Here is a 10,082-nt window from a genome sequence, read left to right as displayed (position 1 = left end):
ATCTCTATCATTAACCCTGTAAGGTCAGCCCCCCACATCTCTATCATTAACCCTATTAGATCAGCCCAGCCCCCACATCTCTATCATTAACACTGTAAGGTCAGCCCAACCCCCACATCTCTATCATTAACCCTATTAGATCAGCCCAGCCCCCACATCTCAATCATTAACACTGTAAGGTCAGCCCAGCCCCCACATCTCTATCATTAACCCTGTAAGGACAGCCCAACCCCCACATCTCTATCATTAACCCTGTAAGGACAGCCCAACCCCCACATCTCTATCATTAACCCTGTAAGGTCAGCCCAGCCCCCCACATCTCTATCATTAACCCTGTAAGGTCAGCCCAGCCCCCACATCTCTATTATTAACCCTGTAAGGTCAGCCCAGCCCCCACATCTCTATCATTAACCCTGTAAGGTCAGCCCAGCCCCCACATCTCTATCATTAACCCTGTAAGGTCAGCCCAGCCCCCACATCTCTATCATTAACTCTGTAAGGTCAGCCCAGCCCCCCACATCTCTATCATTAACCCTGTAAGGTCAGCCCAGCCCCCACATCTCTATCATTAACCCTGTAAGGTCAGCCCAGCCCCCCACATCTCTATCATTAACCCCGTAAGGTCAGCCCAGCCCCCCACAGCTCTATCATTAACCCTGTAAGGTCAGCCCAGCTTTCGCCGGGCATCAAAAAATTGCTGTAAACTCATAATTGTTCCTCTCCACGGAAATCTTTAGTAAAAGGCGAAAGATTTATTCGATCTGAAGAGAAACCAGAGTATACAGATGGCGGCGGGCGGCAGTGCACGGGCTCCGGGCGCCGCTCATCACACCCACGGAGAGGGCGGCGGCTCCTGTGCTGCGGACTGCTCACCGGCCGCGCCGCCCGGATACAAAGTATCTCATCTGTTACCAAACCGGAGACCACCGGCAGAAGGAGCGCGGAGAGAGAGGGGCACTGCTGAGCACCGTCCCGGAGCATTCTGGGTAAATATGCAAATCAGCAGACGTCACAGAGGCTCCTGATCAGCGAGGTCACGTGGGCACAAGTTGCTGTAAAATAGGGGTCCCCAACTCCAGTCCTCAGGGACCACCAACAGGTCATGTTTTCAGGATCTCCTATGGTAAGAACCCCTGTGGCAATGTCTGAGGCACTGATAATAATTACATGACCTGTGCAACACTGAGGAAATCCTGAAAACATGACCTGTTGGCGGTCCCTGAGGACTGGAGTTGGGGAACACTGCTGTAAAAGACCCCGAATGTTCTTCCTCTAGTTCTTCCTGCACGCACAGAGGAACCCCAGCAGGGGGCGTCATAAACAGCAGCAGGACAGTCAGCCCTGTCGGTGCATGCCGCTCTGGGGGGCCGACTTCCTCACCGCCGACACAATATTATATACTGCAGCTCTGCAGGCTGCTTAGAGGGATTCTGCCACAATTACAAGTTGTCCCCCTCCCACAGGAGATCCGCAAGACAGGGGGGAACTTGCTGATTGTTGGGGGGCTCACTGTGAACCCCGATCCCTCCATATCAGTCACCCACCAACAATTACACCATGGCAGGTGAGCCTTCTGTGTCACCCTGCACAATTCGGGGTGCAGGAGGGGGAGCTGCAGAAACTGGGGGGCAGCAGGCGGCAGCTGCAGGAACTGGGGGGCAGCAGGGGGGAGCTGCAGAAAGTGGGGGACAGCTGGGGGCAGCTGCAGAAACTGGGGGACAGCAGGGGGGAGCTGCAGAAACTGGGGGGCAGGAGAGGGGAACTGCAGAAACTGGGGTGCAGGAGTGGGCAGCTGCAGAAACTGGGGTGCAGAAGGGGGGAGCTACAGACGCTAGGGGGCAGCTGCAGAAACTGGCGTGCAGGAGGGGTGAGCTACCTGCCAGCACCTGTTTCTCTGAGACTCCGCCCTCCTTGTGGCGCAGCGGACACCTAGATGTACAGACCTGCCGCTGCAGCTCATACGGACGACTCTACATGTGTTCACGGATCTGAAGAGCATGTACGCCGGCTGCAGCATGTGACCAGACCTGAGTGGCTTTTGGGGTTCCCATGAGCTCCACCTGCACCCCTCTGCCCTCTCCCTTGTTTCTTACCCACATCCCTCTGACAGCACACCATTTTCAAGCGTCTGTTTCTTTGGAATTACCCGGCCGGTGTTGCTGTGAATAACTTGTTCTGAGGAGACTATACGCGGCACCAAATGCAAGTATACAGGGAAGGAGGTGAATCCCTCCCACATGTACAAGTGCAGGGTCTCCATCATTTGGACATTTTTTCACGATCTTTACACTATTTGCAAATGAAAATTCGCCACTAAGGTTTACCATCTGTTATCAGCACATTTATGGGACTCTAATGCCCCAATTTTAATTTATATTTATTGCTGTTTTCAACAAAGTTTGATGACTGAACAAGAAACAGTTGTCCGGGCCAGGATGATACAAAGTATACATCCTGACACAAAGGGGTTAATTCAATCATTACCTAAATACAAGAAGTTAGAATTACGCACTTGGTGGGACCCACACTCCCTGAGGGTGCATTCACACGAACGTATATCGGCTCGGTTTTCACGCCGAGCCGATATATGTCGTCCTCGTGTGCAGGGGAGGAGGATGGAAGAGCCAGGAGCAGGAACTGAGCTCCCGCCCCCTCTCTGCCTCCTCTCCGCCCCTCTGCACTATTTGCAATGGGGAGAGGTGGGGCGGGGGCGGGGCTAATTCTCGGACCTTAGCCCCACCCTGGTCCCGCCTCCTCTCAATGCAAATAGTGCAGAGGGGCGGAGAGGGGGCGGGAGCTCAGTTCCTGCTCCTGGCTCTTCCAGCCTCCCCCCCCTGCACACGAGGACAATGTATATCGGCTTGGCGTGAAAACCGAGCCGATATACGTTCGTGTGAATGCACCCTGAATAAGTATTTGGATCTTGCAGTGATCCCTACAACAATTTATGATGATGATTTTCTGTCCAGTTGGAATGACATCCTCCCTGACTGCTCTGCTGAACTGATGAGACTGATAGTTGATAAGGAGCAATTAAAATTAAATAAATTGCAGAAAGACATACAAGACATTGAACATAAATTGAGAACAACTTTGAATTCCACAGAATGGGATCATTTAATACAAAAAGAGGATATGGAACTACAAAAAAGGGAAGAAAAGATTATCTACATAAAAAAAACCAAACTGGAAGGAGACAGACGTGATCAACAAGATGACAAAGTTTACAACTGGAGTTCCAAAAGGATTCAAAGACCCAAATCAATTCTCAAGAAACAAGGAGAAGTCATCCAGGCAATTTGGATAGTGTCACATTCTCCTCCTCAGAGTGGGAAGGGGACACATCTTATGTATCATCAGATGTCTCCAGTGGGGACCCTCAGGTATTTGAAGAACCAACACAAAGAATGCAGACTATGGGGAGACTGTCAAAAAACGAGGCGCCGAGAGGGGCCATATGCCAAGAAGGAGATACCCCAGCCGCAGACCAACCACGCGGAATTAGCGGACAATATAATTTTCTTCACACCCCGTATTCTATCTAACCAGCAATTGGAAATTATCAATAAGGGTATGAATTTTGTACCTGACTGCACATTTGACCCTTTCAATACTTTGCTGGACCTAAACCAATTTGTTCGGGACCTCATTGTGAAGAAGAATCCAGAATCAAAGAGTCTAATAGAATGGCTTCTTATGAACCTGCGAAACAAGACGATAAACATGCAGACCTAACAACACGGGGCATTGCCTTTCTCTGGGATTTAGAACAACTAGAAAAAGAACAGATGGACACTAATATGGCACCAGATTCAATTCCAATGCCATCAGATATGAGGATTCCCAATCCCTCTTTTTACCCCAAACATCTCAGAACAAGATGGGTGGAGGATTTCCAAAACAGTATGGAAAGAGATCTCAATGACCTTTATAGATCCAGTCAGAAGAAAGATGCATCCAAATATAAAAATGTCAACATCTCAGCGTCTCAGAGGCGTGACTTACAGAATCTCATTAACGATACTGATTTAATAATTCAGCAATCGGACAAAGGGGGCGCTATTGCCATAATGGATAATGCATTATACGGTTTGTGTGTTCAAAAAATACTTAATGACGATAAGACTTATAGAACATTAGAGGTTGATCCCACCGTAACATTCGCCCATTCATTGTCTGATCTGATTACTAGAGGGGCTCAATGGGGGTATTGAGTGACAAAGAAATGGCTTATCCAGTTCCCAAAAATCCTATTCTTGCAAATTTTTATGGGATTCCCAAGTCTCATAAAGATGTATTTCCACCTCCCATGCACCCGATAGTTTCGGGACGAGGATCCCTATGGGAGAGACTCAGCAATTGGGTAGATACAAAATTACAGCCTGTGGTCGTTCAAATCCCCGGATATATTCCTAATAGTAACAAAGTCATTCAAACATTGGCAGGACACAAATGGGGGGCGGATAAAACCTGGGTAACGTGTGATGTCAAAGCACTGTATTCCTCTGTCCCACACCATTTGGCGCTACAGGCTCTTGCATCTCACCTCAGGTCTCATGCACAATATAAGGATTCTCTAAGAGCTTTTTTGATGGAAGCAACTGAATTCCTACTGACACACAATGTCTTCAAGTTCAATTCCACACAATCCTTACAATTGGTGGGGGCGCCAATGGGCTCTAGAGTCTCCCCTTCTTTAGCAATATTTTATATGTCATGGTGGGAATCCAGATATGTTTATGGACAACATATGTTGGTATGGGCGTTACATTGATGACGTGATTATAATATGGCACATGACCAGTGATGGTATGAACAGAGACGAATACGAAACAAAAAGCGAGATCCAACTAACCAGTTTTTAACTTATATCAATGAAAATGATTGCAATCTAGAATTCACCACGGACTTTGATCACAAACAGATCCCTTTTTTGGATACTCTTATTAAGGGAAATAGTCCGGATGGGTCCATCACCAGTGTATTGTACAGAAAAAAAGATGCTGGTAATACGATTCTACACGCATCAAGCTGCCATCCGATGCAAACTATACAAGCGATCCCATTGGGGGAGCCATTAAGGGCAAAGCGCCTCTGCACTTTATGTACAGATTACCAACATGCAGAAAAAGAAATCTGTGATAGGTTGTAAAACGGGGGAGACGGAAAACGGGGGAGACGGAAAACGGGGGAGACGGGAAACGGGGGATACGGTAAACAGGGGATACGGAAAACAGGGGATACGGAAAACAGGGGATACGGAAAACAGGGGATACGGAAAACAGGGGATACGGTAAACAGGGGATACGGAAAACAGGGGATACGGAAAACAGGGGATACGGAAAACAGGGGATACGGTAAACAGGGGATACGGAAAACAGGGGATACGGAAAACAGGGGATATGGAAAACGGGATACGGAAAACAGGGGATACGGAAAACAGGGGATATGGAAAACGGGATATGGAAAACAGGGGATATGGAAATCGGGATACGGAAAACGGGATATGGAAAACGGGATACGGAAAACAGGATATGGAAAATGGGATACGGAAAACGGGATATGGAAAACGGGATACGGAAAACAGGGGATATGGAAAACGGGATACGGAAAACAGGGGATATGGAAAAGGGGATACGGAAAACAGGGGATATGGAAAACGGGATACGGAAAACAGGGGATATGGAAAACGGGATACGGAAAACAGGGGATATGGAAAACGGGATACGGAAAACAGGGGATATGGAAAACGGGATACGGAAAACAGGGGATATGGAAAACAGGGGATACGGAAAACAGGGGATATTGAAAACGCATTCTACAATGGGCAAAAAAAACAGTAGCTTCTAGACAAACGAGAGAAATCAGTCCAAATGAGAAGTATTCAGACAAATTAAAAAGCAGAGAATGCATCACATCTCAACCCCGTTCAGCAGACAATTCACACAGATCCAAAACAGTTTTGTCAACAATCTAGCCATTTTAAAACAAGACCCCAAAGTAAAAGTTATATTGGAGTCCGGCACCAGATGCGGCCAGAAGGGCGAGATCGATTGATTTCATGTTCAGGCAAAATAAGGTTAATCCAAATAGAAACAGCAACAAACAGACACCAATGGGCTAAAAACAATGGCTTCTATAGATGCCTGCAATCCCGGTGCCCGATGTGTAAATGTGCAGCAAGCAGTGTGAAGCAGTTTGGTAGCGACAATCCCAGGACCGTATATGCAATTACATCATATAGAAACTGCAAATCAGCGGGAGTTGTCTATATGGCCGGCTGTTCATCATGTAAGTTACAATATATTGGATGCACCACATCAGAATATCAGACCATCCACAATATATAGCAAAAGGCCAAACTGGGGGCTCAGATGTGGCCAATCATCTCATCAATTCCCACTCATGCAGGACCGCTAGCTTCACATGTTTTGGTATAGAGAAAGTAACCAATAACAGGCGTGGCGAGGCAACGTTCAATGATATACTGATCAGAGAGTCCTTTTGGATCCACAAACTAGGGACCAGATCCCCTCAGGGGTTAAATTATAAGTCAGACCTGCATTGCATATACAGGAATCAAACATAGAGAAGAAAGTACATGTAAACTAGACCCCCTTTGGGGGGCTATACTGTAAGTCAGACCCGCACCATATATACAGAAACATCACATATGCAGAAAACCAATATGAGGGGATTTTTCCAGAGTGAAAAACAAATGGAATTTCCCCCCTTTTTTCTGGGATCAGACCCCTTTATGGGGCTGTACTGCCAGTCAGACTAATATCATGTATATAGAGACATCATACAGGCTCATGTTTTATTCTTGCATATCTTTTCATAAAGAGAAATAAGGAAGTTTTTGGTTTTTCCCCCCCTGAATATGCAGGCTATCCTCTCTATAAAGGGGACCCAAGTACAATGCCATCACAGAGCAAGGGAGATTGTTATGGTCTTCTGTATATATTTTTTATTAACTCAATTGTGAAGTTCACCCACAATAGATATAAACAAAGTGCAACTAGGGGTTAATCTTGCAATAAATGAAATCTATGAAGCCTTGGCAGAGCGCCCGCTGGTGCCCATTTTGTGTCATGTTGATATGTGTTTTATCACAAGTTCCATCCCAAGCATTCTCTCCCCAGTAATAGTCTGATGTTTCTGTGTCTTTTGCCCTATAGCCGGACAGCTGACAGTCATTGTAATTATCTGTTCTGTTCCACCTATTTAAGCCGGTCCCACACTCTATTCAGATCACCCCGCTGACAATGGCCCTGTGCAGCCCCTCCGCCTCTGGTCAGAGATGTGCACACCTGGCGCTATTAATGTGGCTAAATAAAGGAAGATTATATATTTTATTCTGCAAGCAACCTGGAGGACACTTTGTCCTGCATGGAATTCTCTGTTGTATCTCATCCCCTCTGTATCCCATCCCCTCTGTATCCCATCCCCTCTGTATCCCATCCCGTCTGTATCTCATCCCCTCTGTATCCCATCCCCTCTGTATCCCATCCCCTCTGTATCCCATCCCGTCTGTATCCCATCCCGTCTGTATCCCAACCCATCTGTATCTCATCTGTATCTCATCCCCTCTGTATTTCATCCACTCTGTAGCCCATCCTGTCTGTATCTCATCCCCTCTGTATCCCATCCACTCTGTATTTCATCCCCCTCTGTAGCCCATCCTGTCTGTATCTCATCCCCTCTCTATCCCATCCCGTCTGAATCTCATCCCCTCTGTAGCCCATCCTGTCTGTATATCATCCCCTCTGTATCCCATCCCGTCTGTATCTCATCCCCTCTGTATCTCATCCCCTCTGTATCTCATCCCCTCTGTATCTCATACACTCTGTATCCCATCCCCTCTGTATCCCATGCCGTCTGTATCCCATCCCGTCTGTATCTCATCCCCTCTGTATCCCATCCCCTCTGTATCCCATCCGCTCTGTATCTCATCCCCTCTGTATCTCATCCACCCTGTATCCCATGCCGTCTGTATCCCATCCCGTCTGTATTTCATCCCCTCTGTATCCCAACCCATCTGTATCTTATCTGTATCTCATCCCCTCTGTATCCCATCCACTCTGTATTTCATCCCCCTCTGTATCCCATCCTCTCTGTATCTCATCCCCTCTGTATCCCATCCCCTCTGTATCCCATCCCCTCTCTATCCCATCCCGTCTGAATCTCATCCCCTCTGTAGCCCATCCCGTCTGTATCTCATCCCCTCTGTATCTCATCCTGTCTGTATCTCATCCGTGTGTACCACATCCCCTCTGTATCCCATCCCCTCTGTAGCCCATCCCCTCTGTATCCCATCCCGTCTGTATCTCATCCCCTCTGTATCCCATCCACTCTGTATCTCATCCCCCTCTGTAGCCCATCCTGTCTGTATCTCATCCCCTCTGTATCCAATCCCGTCTGAATCTCATCCCCTCTGTAGCCCATCCTGTCTTTATCTCATCCCGTGTGTACCACATCCACACTGTAGCTCATCCCCTCTGTAGCCCATCCTCTCTGTATCCCATCTCATCTGTATCCCACCCCGTGTGTACCACATCCCCTCTGTATCCCATCCCCTCTGTATCTCATCCCCTCTGTATCCCATCCTCTCTGTATCCCATCCCCTCTGTATCCCATCCCCTCTGTATCCCATCCCCTCTGTATCCCATCCCGTGTGTACCACATCCCCTCTGTATCCCATCCCCTCTGTATCCCATCCCCTCTGTATCTCATCCCCTCTGTATCCCATCCCCTCTGTATCCCATCCCCTCTGTATCCCATCCCCTCTGTATCCCATCCCCTCTGTAGCCCATCCCCTCTGTATCCCATCCCCTCTGTAGCCCATCCGCTCTGTAGCCCATCCCCTCTGTAGCCCATCCCGTCTGTATCTCATCTTCCCTTCTGTATCTCATCCTGTCTGAATCTCATCCCCTCTGTAGCCCATCTCATCTGTATCCCATCCCGTGTGTACCACATCCCCTCTGTATCTCATCCCCTCTGTATCCCATCCCCTCTGTAGCCCATCCCCTCTGTATCCCATCCCCTCTGTAGCCCATCCCCTCTGTAGCCCATCCCCTCTGTATCCCATCCCCACTGTAGCCCATCCCGTGTGTACCACATCCCCTCTGTATCCCATCCCCTCTGTATCTCATCCCCTCTGTATCCCATCCTCTCTGTATCCCATCCCCTCTGTATCCCATCCCCTCTGTATCCCATCCCCTCTGTATCCCATCCCGTGTGTACCACATCCCCTCTGTATCCCATCCCCTCTGTATCCCATCCCCTCTGTATCTCATCCCCTCTGTATCCCATCCCCTCTGTATCCCATCCCCTCTGTATCCCATCCCCTCTGTATCCCATCCCCTCTGTAGCCCATCCCCTCTGTATCCCATCCCCTCTGTAGCCCATCCGCTCTGTAGCCCATCCCCTCTGTAGCCCATCCCGTCTGTATCTCATCTTCCCTTCTGTATCTCATCCTGTCTGAATCTCATCCCCTCTGTAGCCCATCTCATCTGTATCCCATCCCGTGTGTACCACATCCCCTCTGTATCTCATCCCCTCTGTATCCCATCCCCTCTGTAGCCCATCCCCTCTGTATCCCATCCCCTCTGTAGCCCATCCCCTCTGTAGCCCATCCCCTCTGTATCCCATCCCCTCTGTAGCCCATCCCCTCTGTATCCCATCCCCTCTGTAGCCCATCCCCTCTGTAGCCCATCCCCTCTGTATCCCATCCCCACTGTAGCCCATCCCGTCTGTATCTCATCTTCCCTTCTGTATCTCATCCTGTCTGAATCTCATCCCCTCTGTAGCCCATCTCATCTGTATCCCATCCCGTGTGTACCACATCCCCTCTGTATCCCATCCCCTCTGTATCTCATCCCCTCTGTATCTCATCCCCTCTGTATCCCATCCTCTCTGTATCTCATCCCCATTGCTCCGGGCCGCAGGGAGAGGGTCTGCCCTAAACGTTATGTTAACAGACTGATCATTGGGTGATTGTAATGCTACAATATACAAACAAATCCCACGTAGAAAGAACAATATTCATAAGTTTACCAGATTTGTCGATTTCCTGATTT

General features: G+C 48.5%; 1 non-coding gene across 1 annotated transcript; it reads right to left on the bottom strand.

Annotated features, from left to right (window-relative positions):
- Nucleotides 1-666: 666 nt before the first annotated feature.
- LOC136622938 (U5 spliceosomal RNA) lies at nucleotides 667-781 on the bottom strand. Its single transcript, XR_010792114.1, has one exon. It is a non-coding gene; the product is annotated as a U5 spliceosomal RNA (small nuclear RNA).
- Between the last annotated feature and the right edge of the window lie 9,301 nt (nucleotides 782-10,082).

Source organism: Eleutherodactylus coqui, chromosome 3 (assembly GCF_035609145.1).
Source record: "Eleutherodactylus coqui strain aEleCoq1 chromosome 3, aEleCoq1.hap1, whole genome shotgun sequence".
In the NCBI taxonomy this organism is placed as follows: Eukaryota; Metazoa; Chordata; class Amphibia; order Anura; family Eleutherodactylidae; genus Eleutherodactylus; species Eleutherodactylus coqui.
This window is presented reverse-complemented; position numbering and strand designations above follow the sequence as displayed.